This window comes from Rhinoraja longicauda, chromosome 8 (assembly GCF_053455715.1).
Source record: "Rhinoraja longicauda isolate Sanriku21f chromosome 8, sRhiLon1.1, whole genome shotgun sequence".
NCBI lineage: Eukaryota > Metazoa > Chordata > Chondrichthyes > Rajiformes > Arhynchobatidae > Rhinoraja > Rhinoraja longicauda.
In genome coordinates, this window is record NC_135960.1 from 858,661 (window position 1) to 872,151 (window position 13,491).

At 52.4% G+C, this 13,491-nt stretch overlaps 1 protein-coding gene across 1 annotated transcript in view; it reads left to right on the top strand.

Annotated features, from left to right (window-relative positions):
• The window catches only part of LOC144595701 (C-X-C chemokine receptor type 2-like), a 350,033-nt gene that overhangs the window by 295,257 nt on the left and 41,285 nt on the right, over positions 1-13,491 (top strand). The gene's annotated exons all lie outside the window — the stretch shown is intronic.

The following is a 13,491-nucleotide window of genomic DNA, read 5'->3' on the forward strand; positions in this document are numbered from 1 at the left end:
GTCCTACCGAAATGCAGCACCTCACACTTATCAGCATTAAACTCCATCTGCCATCTTTCAGCCCACCCTTCCAAAAGGCCCAAGTCTCTCTGTAGACTTTGAAAATCTACTTCATTATTAACTACACCACCTATCTTAGTATCATCTGCATACTTACTAATCCAATTTGCCACACCATCATCCAGATCATTAATGTAACAACAGTGGACCCAACACAATAGACAATAGGTGCAGGAGTAGGCCATTCGGCCCTTCGAGACAGCACTGCCATTCATTGTGATCATGGCTGATTATTCTCAATCAGTACCCCGTTCCTGCCTTCTCCCCATAAACCAAAGATAGACACAAAATGCTGGAGTAACTCAGCGGGTCAGGCAGCATTTCTGGGGAGAAGGAATTGGTGACGTTTCGGGTCGAGACCCTTCTTCAGACTGAGAGTCAGGAGAGAGGGAGACACAGAGATAAGGAAGGGTAAGGTGTGAAATCGAGAGATCAAAGGAGACAAATATCAAGGAAATTGTAGAATAGATCATCGTTGGCCTGGGGAAACTGACAACGAGGCAAACAAAGAGAACATTTTATCAGGGGGACAGTCAGACTGGTCGGAGAACTAGGGGTGGGGGTGGGGGTGGAGAGGGAGGGAAAGCAAGGCTTACTTGAAGTTAGAGAAGTCAATGTTCATACCGCTGGGGTGTGAGCTGCCCAAGCGAAATATGAGGTGCTGTTCCTCTAATTTGCGCTGGGCCTCACTTTGACAATGGAGGAGGCCCAAGACAGGAAGGTCAGTGTGGGAGTGGGAGGGGGAGTTGAAGTGCTGAGCCACCGGGAGATCAGGTGGACAGAGCGCAGGCGTTCAATGAAACGATCGCCCGATCTATGTTTAAGGAAATAACTGCAGATGCTGGTACAAATCGAAGGTATTTATTCACAAAATGCTGGAGTAACTCAGAGGGTCAGGCAGCATCTCGGGAGAGAAGGAATGGGCGACGTTTCTGGTCGAGACCCTTCTTCAGACTGATGTCGGGGGACGACGATAAAGGAAGGATGTAGGTGGAGACAGGAAGATAGAGGGAGATCTGGGAAGGAGGAGGGGAAGAGATGGACAGAGGAACTATCTAAAGTTGGAGAAGCCCGATCTATGTTTGGTCGACATGGACGTGCCATTGTTGACGTGAGTTCATCCAACAGGTGCCGTGTAACGCAACACACTTCCACTGTGTGGCAGTGTGGAGCCAGGGAAGAGGAGGCTGGATCCAGTCACTGTGTGCAAAGTCGTGTTTTATTGTCATTAGCACCGAAAATTGAGCAATTCAATTCTTAGAAATCCTTAGAATGAACCGTTCTACATTTTCCATGATCAACGTCAGGCGTCACGGTGGCGCAGCGGGTAGAGCTGCTGCCTCACAGCGCCGGAGACCCGGGTTCCATCCCGACTACAGGCACTGTCTGTACGGAGTTTGCACGTTCTCCCCGTGACCTGCGTGGATTTTCTCCGGGATCTTCGGTTTCTTCCCACACTCCAAAGACGTGCAGGTTTGTAGGTTAATTGGCTTGGTGTAAATGTAAAAATTGTCCCCAGTGTGTGTAGGATAGTGTTAGTGTGCGGGGATCGCTGGTCAGCGCTGACTCGGTGGGCCGAAGGGCCTGTTGCCACGCTGTATCTCTAAACGTCTTCTTTGATCTGTCATTTTCACACCTTACCCCTTCCATGTCTCTAGTCTCCCTTTCCCATGACTCTATAAGTCTGAAGAAGGGTCTCGACCCGAGATTCCTTCTCTCCAGAGATGCTGCCTGTCCCGCTGAGTTGCTCCAGCATCTTGTGTCGATCTTCAATTAAATTCTTACTTTTCAGCAGCTCAAGAGGTTTGTACAACAGTTTGTAAACACAATACTCAATAGAGTGCTCCATAAATAAAAGTTCAATAAATAAAACAGGTACATGGATAGGACAGGTTTGGAGGGATATGGGCTAAACGCGGGCAGGTGGGACTAGTGTAGATGGGGCATGTTGGTCGGTGTGGGCAGGTGGGACTAGTGTAGATGGGGCATGTTGGTCGGTGTGGGCAGGTGGGACTAGTGTAGATGGGGCATGTTGGTCGGTGTGGGCAGGTGGGACTAGTGTAGATGGGGCATGTTGGTCGGTGTGGGCAGGTGGGACTAGTGTAGATGGGGCATGTTGGTCGGTGTGGGCAGGTGGGACTAGTGTAGATGCGACTGAGGATTGGAGGGTAGCTAATGTAACCCCACTTTTTAAAAAGGTAGGGAGAGAGAAAACGGGGAATTATAGACCAGTTAGCCTAACATCGGTAGTGGGGAAAATGCTAGAGTCAGTTATTAAAGATGTGATAGCATCACATTTGGAAAGTGGTGAAATCATCGAACAAAGTCAGTATGGATTTATGAAAGGCAAATCATGCCTGACGAATCTTATAGAATTTTTCAAGGATGTAACTAGTAGAGTGGATAAGGGAGAACCAGTCGATGTGTTATATCTGGACTTTCAGAAGGCCTTCGACAAGGTCCCACATAGGAGATTGGGGTACAAACTTAAAGCACACGGTATTGGGGGTTCAGTGTTGAGGTGGATAGAGAATTGGTTGGCGGACAGGAAGCAAAGAGTAGGAATAAACGGGTCCTTTTCGGAATGGCAGGCAGTGACTAGTGGGGTACCGCAAGGCTCAGTGTTGGGACCCCAGTTATTTACAATATATATTAATGATTTGGGCGAGGGAATTGAATGCAATATCTCCAAGTTTGCGGATGACACGAAGCTGGGTGGCAGTGTTAGCTGCGAGGAGGATGCTAGGAGGCTGCAGAGTGACTTGGATAGATTAGGCGAGTGGGCAAATGCATGGCAGATGCAATATAATGTGGATAAATGTGAGGTTATCCACTTTGGCGGCAAGAACAGGAAAGCAGAGTATTACCTGAATGGTGACCGATTAGGAGAAGGGGAGATGCAATGTGACCTGGGTGTCATGGTGCACCAGTCATTGAAAGCAAGCATGCAGGTGCAGCAGGCAGTGAAGAAAGCGAATGGTATGTTGGCATTCATAGCAAGAGGATTTGAGTTTAGGAGCAGGGAGGTTCTACTGCAGTTGTACAGGGCCTTGGTGAGACCGCACCTGGAGTATTGTGTGCAGTTTTGGTCTCCTAATCTGAGGAAAGACGTTCTTGCCTTAGAGGGAGTACAGAGAAGGTTCACCAGATTGATCCCTGGGATGGCGGGACTTTCATATGAAGAAAGACTGGATAGACTGGGCTTGTACTCGCTGGAATTTAGAAGACTGAGGGGGGATCTTATAGAAACATATAAAATTCTTAAGGGGTTGGAGAGGCTAGATGCGGGAAGATTGTTCTCGATGTTGGGGGAGTCCAGAACCAGGGGTCACAGCTTAAGGATAAAGGGGAAGTCTTTTAGGACCGAGATGAGAAAAAATTTCTTCACACAGAGAGTGGTGAGTCTGTGGAATTCTCTGCCACAGAAGGTAGTTGAGGCCAGTTCATTGGCTATATTTAAGAGGGAGTTAGATGTGGCCCTTTTTGCTAAAGGGATCAGGGGGTATGGAGAGAAGGCAGGTACGGGATACTGAGCTGGATGATCAGCCATGATCATATTGAATGGCGGTGCAGGCTCGAAGGGCCGAATGGCCTACTCCTGCACCTATTTTCTATGTTTCTATGTTTCTATGACATGTTGGCCGGTGTGGGCAGGTGGGACTAGTGTACATGTGGCATGTTGGCCGGTGTGGGCAAGTTGGGCCGAAGGGCCTGTTTCCGTGCTGTATCACTCTTTGACTGACAAACATCAATATAATACAAAACTTTGTAAAATATAATATAATATGTAATATATATATAGTATAAAATTTTGTACTGTATGGAATTCATTGCCACAGACGGCTGTGGAGGCCACAAGTCAGTGGATATTTTTAAGGCAGAGATAGATAGATTCTTGATCAGTGCGGGTGTCAAGGGTTATGGGGAGAAGGCAGGAGAATGGGGTTAGGAGGGAGAGATAGATCAGCCGTGATTGAATGGCAGAGTGGAATGGATGGGCCGAATGGCCTAATTCTGCTCCTCCAACTTATCAACTTATGGAATCTATAAGAGGTGCTGTGTGAAAAAGGCAGCCAGCATCATCACTAACCCCCACCACCCTGGCCACACTCTCAGAATACAGAGCTTTATTTGTCATTCGGTACCGAGGTACCAAACAAAATTACATAGCAGTCACACACAAAAAAAAAGAACACAAGACACACGACCCCAACACAAACATCCATCACAGTGACTCCAAACACCCCCTCACTGTGATGGAGGCAACAAAACTTCCACTCTCTTCCCACGCCCAACGGACAGACCAGCTCGTCCCCGACCGACCCGCACAGTCCCCGCAAGGGGATGGAAGTCCCCACGGCCGAGCCGCACCGGGCGCTGAAACGTCCCGCGGCCGAGCCGGGTGATTGAAGGCCCCGCGGCCGTACCGTGCGCTGCTAAGTCCCGCGGCCGAGCCGCGCCAGCGATGTAAAGTTCCGCGGCCGAGCCGCACCAGTGATGGAAGGCCCGTGGCCGAGCCGCGCCCCACGCCGTGAGGAAGAGACCTAATAAGGAAAGGTTTCCCCCACCCCACACCACCACACCCCACCCCACCCCACCCCACCCCCCCACACATACACAGCCAAAAAACAAAAACAAAAACCATCCCAACACCGACACACAACAAAAAAAAGGAAAAAAGATGAAGACTGCCAGCGAGCCACACCACCCTGGCCACACTCTCACTGACCCACACCGCCCCACACTCTCACTGACCCACACCACCCTGGCCACACACTCACTGACCCACACTCTCACTGACCCACACCACCCTGGCCACACTCTCACTGACCCACACCACCCTGGCCACACTCTCACTGACCCACACCCCCCCACATTCTCACTGACCCACACCCCCCCCGGCCACACTCTCACTGACCCACACCACCCTGGCCACACTCTCACTGACCCACACCACACTGGCCACACTCTCACTGACCCACACCCCCCCCACACTATCACTGACCCACACCCCCCCCACACTCTCACTGACCCACACCCCCCCCACACTCTCACTGACCCACACCCCCCCCATACACTCACTGATCCACACCACCCTGGCCACACTCTCACTGACCCACACCCCCCCCACACTCTCACTGACCCACACCACCCTGGCCACACTCTCACTGACCCACATCACCCTGGCCACACTCTCACTGACCCACACCCCCCCCCACACTCTCACTGACCCACACCACCCTGGCCACACTCTCACTGACCCACACCCCCCCCCCCACACTCTCACTGACCCACACCCCCCCACACACTCACTGACCCACACCACCGTGGCCACACTCTCACTGACCCACATCACCCTGGCCACACTCTCACTGACCCACACCCCCCCCCCCACACTCTCACTGACCCACACCCCCCCACACTCTCACTGACCCACACCACCCTGGCCACACTCTCACTGACCCACACCCCCCCCCCCACACTCTCACTGACCCACACCCCCCCACACACTCACTGACCCACACCACCCTGGCCACACTCTCACTGACCCAAACCCCCCCCACACTCTCACTGACCCACACCCCCCCATACACTCACTGACCCACACCCCCCCCCCACACTCTCACTGACCCACACCCCCCCCATACACTCACTGACCCACACCCCCCCCACACTCTCACTGACCCACACCCCCCCATACACTCACTGACCCACACCACCCTGGCCACACTCTCACTGACCCACACCACCCCCACACTCTCACTGACCCACACCACCATGGCCACACTCTCACTGACCCACACCACCCCCACACTCTCACTGACCCACACCACCCCCACACTCTCACTGACCCACACCACCCTGGCCACACTCTCACTGACCCACACCCCCCCCACACTCTCACTGACCCACACCCCCCCACACTCTCACTGACCTACACCACCCTGGCCACACTCTCACTGACCCACACCACCCTGGCCACACTCTCACTGACCCACACCCCCCCCCATACACTCACTGACCCACACCACCCTGGCCACACTCTCACTGACCCACACCACCCTGGCCACACTCTCACTGACCCACACCCCCCCACACTCTCACTGACCCACACCACCCTGGCCACACTCTCACTGACCCACACCCCCCCCCCCACACTCTCACTGACCCACACCACCCTGGCCACACTCTCACTGACCCACACCCCCCCACACTCTCACTGACCCACACCACCCTGGCCACACTCTCACTGACCCACACACCCCCCCACACTTTCACTGACCCACACCACCCTGGCCACACTCTCACTGACCCACACCCCCCCCACACTCTCACTGACCCACACCACCCTGGCCACACTCTCACTGACCCACACCACCCTGGCCACACTCTCACTGACCCACACCTCCCCACACTCTCACTGACCCACACCCCCCCCACACTCTCACTGACCCACACCCCCCCACACTCTCACTGACCCACACCCCCCCACACTCTCACTGACCCACACCACCCTGGCCACACTCTCACTGACCTACACCACCCTGGCCACACTCTCACTGACCCACACCCCCCCACACTCTCACTGACCCACACCACCCCACACTCTCACTGCCCACACCACCCTGGCCACACTCTCACTGACCCACACCACCCCCCACACTCTCACTGACCCACACCACCCTGGCCACACTCTCACTGACCCACACCCCCCCACACTCTCACTGACCCACACCCCCCCCACACTCTCACTGACCTACACCACCCTGGCCACACTCTCACTGACCCACACCACCCTGGCCACACTCTCACTGACCCACACCCCCCCCCCACACTCTCACTGACCCACACCACCCTGGCCACACTCTCACTGACCCACACCACCCTGGCCACACTCTCACTGACCCACACCCCCCACACTCTCACTGACCCACACCCCCCCACACTCTCACTGACCCACACCCCCCCACACTCTCACTGACCCACACCCCCCCCCCCCACACTCTCACTGACCCACACCACCCTGGCCACACTCTCACTGACCCACACCACCCTGGCCACACTCTCACTGACTCACACCCCCCATACACTCACTGACCCACACCCCCCCATACACTCACTGACCCACACCCCCCATACACTCACTGACCCACACCACCCTGGCCACACTCTCACTGACCCACACCCCCCCACACTCTCACTGACCCACACCCCCCCATACACTCACTGACCCACACCCCCCCATACACTCACTGACCCACACCACCCTGGCCACACTCTCACTGACCCACACCCCCCCATACACTCACTGACCCACACCACCCTGGCCACACTCTCACTGACCCACACCCCCCCACACTCTCACTGACCCACACCCCCCCCCCCACACTCTCACTGACCCACCCCCCCCCCCCCCCCCCCCCCACACTCTCACTGACCCACACCACCCTGGCCACACTCTCGTCTTGCTGCTACCATGGGGAAGAAGGTTCAGGAGCCTGAAAACCGTGACCTCCACGTTCAAGAACAGCTTCTTTCCAGCACGGTGGCGCAGCGGTAGAGTTGCTGCCTTACAGTGAATGCAGCGCCGGAGAACCGGATTTGATCCCGACTACGGGCGCTGTCTGTACGGAGTTTGTACGTTCTCTCCGTGACCTGCGTGGGTCTTTTCCGAGATCTTCGGTTTCCTCCCACATTCCAAAGACGTGCAGGTTTGTAGGTTAATTGGCTTGGTAAATGTAATAAATTGTCCCCAGTGTGTGTAGGATAGTGTTAGTGTGCGGGGATTGCTGGTCGGCGCTGACCCGGTGGGCCGAAGGGCCTGTTTCTGCGCTGTATCTCTAAACTAAACCATCTTGCTGTTGAATACCACAAACTCCAACTATGTTTATATGTTAGCGTGCAACAATAGCTTTTCACTGTACCTCGGTAAACGTGACAATAACATTGTCGGTGCTAGAATTACGGCCTCGGTGACGTGCGCTGGACGATTTTACAGAGTTGTACGCCAAAACAAAACTTACCACTGTACATAGAAACATAGACAATAGGTGCAGGAGGAGGCCATTTGGCCCTTCGAGCCAGCACCACCATTCATTGTGATCATGGCTGATCATCCACAATCAATAACCCGTGCCTGCCTTCTCCCCATATCCCGTGATTCCGTTAGCCCTAATAGTCAATATTCAATTTATTTGTCACAAACACATAAATGTGCAGTGAAATGAAAGATTACCCACAGTCCAACAGTAAGACCAATAAGAATAAGCAATAACACACACAATCATAAACCAACACCAAATAAAAAGAAACATCCATCACAGTGAGTCTCCTCCAGTCCCTCCTCACTGTGATGGAAGGCCAGAATGTATTTTCTCTTCCCCTGCCGTCTTCTCCCGCGGTCAGGCTGTTGGAGTTGCCACGTCGGGGCGGTCATGGCTACCGACATTGAAGCCCCCGCCGGGCAGAGAAAATCCCGCGGCCTATTCCAGGCCGCGCCGGACGGTGAAAGGTCCGCGGCGGGCCGACCCAAGCCCCGCGATCCGGGGCGGGCAAAGACGCTGCCGCTGCCGGAGCTGCCTGCGGGCGTCCGACGTCCATGCGGCCCGCGGCCGGAGCCTCCGAAGACAAGTCGCAGCAGCACTCAGTGCCGCAGATGGTCAATAGTCAATGGTCAATGCTCAATGCTCAATGGTCAATGGTTCAATGGGCAATGGGCAATGGTCAATGGTTCAATGGTCAATGGTACAATGGTTCCATGGTTCAATGGTCAATGGTCAATGGTCAATAGGGTAGTGGTTCAATGGTCAATGGTCAATGGTCAATGGTCAATGGTCAATGGTTCAATGGCCAATGGTCAATGGTTCATCGGTTCAATGGTCAATAGTCAATGGTGGTGATGGTCAATCTCCGCAGATGGTGAGTCCGGTCCGAACCAGAGCCTAGGTGGTCCCAGCTGGAGGCTGCCAGCTCCAGGCGTTTGGCCGATGGTAGGCCGCAGCGGGAACGGAGACACCACCCAGAAAACAAAGGTCACGTCTCCGTCCGGAAGAGACAATATTACAGTTTTACAGTTACCCCCCCCCCCACACACACACACACACACACATAACACACAACCACAAACACTACATCATACCTAGACACTACAATTAAGACAAAAAACAACAAGAAACACAAAAGACAAAGGGACCGCAGGCGAGCCGCAGCTGCTAGGGTTGTGCAGGCGCAAAATCATGAGCTATATCTAACTCTCTCTAGAAAACATCCAGCGAATTGGCCTCCACTGCCTTCTGTGGCAGATAATTCCACAGATTCACAACTCCCTGGGTTAAAAAGTTTTTCCTCATCTCAGTCCTAGTTGGAGGAGTTGGCTGCGCCTAACGGCTGCGGCTCTCTGGCAGTCTGTTGTCTTTTTTTTCTTTTTTTTTGTTTGTGTCGGTGTTGGGATGGTTTTTGTTTCTGTTTTTGGCTGTGTATGTGTGGTGGGGGGTGGGGTGTGGGGGGGTGGGGTGGGGCGGGGGGAAACCTTTCTTTTATTAGGTCTCTTCCCCGGGGCGCAGCTCGCCCGCGGGGCCTTCCATCGCCCGGCGCGGCTCGGCTGCGGGACTTAACATTGCCGGCGCGGCTCGGCCGCGGGACGTTTCAGTGCCCGGTGCGGCTCGGCTGCTGGACTTAACATTCCCCGGTGCGGCCGCGGGACGTTTCAGTGCCCGGTGCGGCTCGGCCGCTGGACTTAACATCGCCCGGTGCGGCCGCGGGACGTTTCGGTGCCCGGGGCGGCTCGGCCGCGGGGCCTTCCATCCCCTTGCAGGGGCTGTGCGTGTCGTTTGCCTCGGTAGGGGTCGAGCTGCCTGTCCGTGGGTGCGGGGGGAAGAGAGGGGAAGTTTTGTTGCCTCCATCACAGTGAGGGGGTGTTTGGAATCACTGTGATGGATGTTTGTGTTGGGGTCGTGTGTCCTGTGTTCTTTTCTTTTTTGCTGTGTCTTGTGGCTGCTGAAATTTTGTTCGGTGTTTGTGCCGAGTGACAATAAAGTGTTGTTATGTTATGTTATGTTATGTTAAATGGCCTCCCCTTTATTCTTAATCTGTGTGACCCCTGGTTCCGGACTCCTCCAACATCGGGAACATTTTTCCTGCATCTAGCCTGTCCAATCCCTTAAGAAATTAATATGTTTCTATCAGATCCCCTCTCATCCTTCTAAATTCCAGTGAATACTAAACTCAACTCAACCCAACCCAACCCAACTCAACTCAACTCAACTCAACTCAACTCAACTATAAAAGCCCAGGAAATGAGCTATCTGTATACACATCCGTCACCAGCTTCCGGGAGAGATAACTTCACACTAAACTCCAAAACCACAGTCTAAAACTGAAAATACTCTAATCTAGTCTAGCACTTACATTTTGAATTCGTAAGTGTAAGATTATCCTTGTAATTGAGGCAGTGCAGCCTAGGTTCACGAGCTTGATCCCTGAGATGGCGGGACTGTCATATGAGGAAAGATTGGAAAGACTGGGCTTGTATTCACTGGAGTTTAGAAGGATGAGAGGGGACCTTATAGAGACGTATAAAATTATAAAACGACTGGACAAGCTAGATGCAGGAAAAATGTTCCCAATGTTGGGGGAGTCCAGAACCAGAGGCCACAGTCTTAGAATAAAGGGGAGGCCATTTAAAACTGAGGTGAGAAGGAACCATTTTCACCCAGAGTTGTGAATTTGTAGAATTCTCTGCCACAGAGGGCAGTGGAGGCCAAATCACTGCATGGATTTAAGAGAGAGTTAGAGCTCTAGTGGCTAGCGGAATCAAGGGATATGGGGAGAAGGCAGGCAGGGGTTACTGATTGTGGATGATCAGCCATGATCACAATGAATGGCGGTGCTGGCTCATCCAGTGAATTGGCCTCCACTGCCTTCTGCGACAGAGAATTCCACAAATTCACAACTCTGGGTGAAAAAGTCTCTTCTCACCTCAGTTTTAAATGGCCTCCCCTTTATTCTTAGGCTGTGTGGCCCCTCGTTCTGGACTCCACCAACATTGTGAACATTGACTATTGAGTATTGGACTTTATTGTCTCAATTCAAGAAGCCCTACAGGGAAAATGCTGTGAACTATAGGCCAATGAGCAACATGTATAGTTGGAAAGTTACCAGAGAGTATTCTGAGGGATAGGATATGCAGGCATTTAGACGGGCAAGGGCTGATTAGTGACGGTCAGCATGGTTTTGTACGTGGGAGGTCGTGTCTCACAAATCTGATTGAGTTTTTTAATGACCTGACCAAAAAGGTTGATGAGGGCAGAGCTGTAGATGTTGTGTACATGGACTTCAGTAAGGCGTTCGACAAGGTTCCGCATGGTAGGCTGCTCTGGAAGGTTAGATCACATGGGATCCAAGGAGAGATAGCTGAATGGACAGCACATTGGCTCCATGGAAGGAAGCAGAGGGTAATGGTGGAAGGTCGCTTCTCGGACTGGAGGCCTGTGACTAGTGGTGTGCCTCAGGGTTTGGTGCTGGGCCCGTTACTGTTTGTCATCTACATCAATGGTTTGGATGAGAACATACAGGGCAAGATTAGCAAGTTTGCTGATGATACAAAAGTGGGTGGTTTTGCAGATAGTGAAGATGGTTGTGAACGATTGCAGCAGGATCTGGATCGATTGGCCAGGTGGGCGGAGGAATGGTTGATGGAATTTAATACAGAGAAGTGTGAGGTGTTGCATTTTGGGAAGTCAAACATGGGCAGGACCTACACAGTGAGTGGTAGGGCCCTGGGGAGTGTTGTAGAGCGGAGGGATCTAGGAGTACAGGTGCATTGGCCTTCATCAGTCAGAGCATTGAGTATGGAAGTTGGGAGGTCATGTTGCAGTTGTATAAGACGTTGGGGAGACCACATTTAGGGTATTGTGCTCAGTTCTGGGCACCGTGTTATAGGAAATATGTTGTTAAGCTGGAAATGGAACAGAGATTTACAAGGAAGTTCACAGAGCTTGAGGGTCTGAGCAGTAGGGAGTTTAGTTTAGTTTAGAGATACAGTGTGGAAACAGGCCCTTCGGCCCACAGAGTCCACGCCGATCAGCGATCCCCGAACATTAACACCATCCTACACACACTAGGGACAATTTACATTTACACAAAGCCAATTCACCATCAAACCTGCCGTCTTTGGGGTGTGGGAGGAAACCGAAGTTCTCAGAGAAAACCTACGCAGGTCACGGGGAGAACGTGCAAACTCCGTACAGACAGCTCCCGTAGGCAGGATTGAACTGCAGGTCTCTGCTGCTGAAAGTGCTGTAAGGCGGCAACTCCACCGCCGCGCCACCGTGCCACACGTACCGTTGAGCAGGCTGGGTCTCTATTCCATGGAGCGCAGGAGGATGAGGGGTGATCTTATAGAGGTGTACATAATCATGAGAGGAATAGATCGGGTAGATGCACAGAGTCTCTTGCCCAGAGTAGGGGAATCGAGGACCAGAGGACATAGGTTCAAGGTGAAGGGGAAAAGATTTAATCGGAATATGAGGGGTAACTTTTTCATACGGAGGGTGGTGGGTGTATGGAACGAGCTGCCGGAGGAGGTAGTTGAGGTTGGGACTATCCCAACGTTTAAGAAACAGTTAGACAGGTACATGGATAGGACAGGTTTGGAGTGATATGGACCAAGCACAGGCAGGTGGGACTAGTAAAGATGGGGCATGTTGGCCGGTGTGGGCGAATTGGGCCGAAGGGCCTGGTTCCACACTGTGTCACTCTGTGACTCATTGACCCATTGACCCTTTGACCCATTGACCCCTTAACCATTGACCATTGACCCCTTAACAATTGAGCATTGACCATTGATCATTGAAACATTGACCATTGACCATTGAACCATTGACCATTATCCATTGACCAGTGAACCATTGACCAGTGAACCATTAACCATTGAACCATTGACCATTGAACCATTGACCATTGACCATTGACCATTGAACCATTGACCCATTGAACCATTGACCATTGACCATTGAACCATTGAACCATTGACCATTATCCATTGACCAGTGAACCATTGACCAGTGAACCATTAACCATTGAACCATTGATCATTGAACCATTGACCATTGAACCATTGACCATTGACCATTGAACCATTGACCATTGACCATTGACCATTGAACCATTGAACCATTGAACCATTGACCATTGACCATTGACCATTGACCATTGACCATTGACCATTGAACCATTGAACCATTGACCATTGGCTATTGACCATTGAACCATTGACCATTGAACTAGTGGAAACATCCTCCCCACATCCACTCCATCCAGGCCGCTCACTACTCGGTAGGTTTTGTTGAAGACCAACTGAACAAGCAGGAGAATCGAGGTTGGGTGGAAACCAAAGGTCTTTTATTTCACAGCAACCAAACAGAAAACATG